This window comes from Mus caroli, chromosome 10, assembly GCF_900094665.2.
Source record: "Mus caroli chromosome 10, CAROLI_EIJ_v1.1, whole genome shotgun sequence".
Classification (NCBI taxonomy): Eukaryota; Metazoa; Chordata; class Mammalia; order Rodentia; family Muridae; genus Mus; species Mus caroli.
Window position 1 is genome coordinate 122,041,378 of NC_034579.1, and position 1,426 is coordinate 122,042,803.

General features: G+C 36.3%; 1 pseudogene; it reads right to left on the reverse strand.

The window, feature by feature from the left end:
* Window positions 1–1,132: 1,132 nt before the first annotated feature.
* LOC110304042 overlaps window positions 1,133–1,426 on the reverse strand; it is an 815-nt pseudogene continuing 521 nt past the window's right edge.

Consider the following 1,426-nt stretch of genomic DNA (forward strand, 5'->3'; position numbering starts at 1 on the left):
GGAGGGGAGGGGAGGGGAGGGGAGGGGAGGGGAGAGGAGAGGTGAGGAGAGGGAAGAGGAGAAGACAAAGAGAGAAGAGAGGAGAGAAGGCAAAGGGAGAGGAGAGAAGGAGTGAGAGAGTAAACAGTAAGAGAGTGAAAAGTAAGAGATTGAGGTGGGGGCCTAACAGTCCCTTTTATGGTCTTTACTGTTGCTAGGTAACTGGGGAGGAGTTTAGCCTGAAGGTCAGAAGCCTGGGCCATTGTCTACTCCCGGCCATGCTTCTCTTTTTTGGGCTTTGGGGGCAGTAACTTAGGCAGGGGCCAGAGTTCCAGGAGCATAAGGGAATGCCTACCATGTCATGAGGGTGAATTATGACCATCGGGGTTCAGACCTCAGCTCCACTGGANACCAGCCTGCAATTCCCCACAAGAACCAATATTGAACATGGGACATGTTGATGCTTTCATGTTTTATTGGTTTCTTTCAGAAAGTCAAAGTTTTCAAAATTAGAAGTGTAAAATAGGTTACAAGAATATGTGCTAACAGTGACTATATATAATATTCTGTTTTGCAAATATAAAATTTTAAATATTTTCTTGGGACAAATATAATAAAAAGAAAATTTGAAAATGTAGATGACCTATAAAGGTGAAAGAACGAATATACATAGAAAAGTACTATCAGTTAATACTTAAAAAAAAGAGATAAAGAATAAAAAAGAATAAAAATAAGGCCAGAAGAAAAGTTTGTTTCCAGAAATTTAATATATTTGAGTAAAATATAGCAGAAGAAATTGTTTCTAGAAGTTTATAGACTAAAATTAATTATTAGAAAAAACCTCACAAATAATATTTTACCATACATTTGCTAGAAAGTCATAGATATATGATTTTTCCATAGGGATTTCATAGTGGAATATTTTGATTTCTATAAATTTCATAGCATTAAATTAAAAAAAGAAGTGATTCCAGCAACACATAGGAGAAATCATGAATACAGATGCCATCACTAAAAATATGAAAATTTTGAAGACTTACACTAGTCCTGCAATTGCCATAATATAAAAATGAAGTATACATATGTTAAAACAGTAGCTGTTATGGTCTATAATTTGAATAGTCTTACTAGTACACTAATCAAGTCTAACTTACTACTTTGAAGTAGTTGAAGTACACTTTTTAATGATGTCCTTTAGGGATTCTTTGACTTGCTTATTTCTTAGGGTATATATAAAAGGGTTTAGTACAGGTGCAAGTGCAAGAGTGAGAATGGCAATCCCCTTGTTTAAAGATATCCTCTCCTCAGCAGAAGGTTTGATGTACATAAAAATGCAGCTGCCATAAGAGATGGAGACAACGATCATGTGTGAGGAACAGGTGGAGAAGGCCTTCTTCTTCTGCTGAGCAGAGGGGAACCTCAGAATTGTACTTATGATTTTTCCATA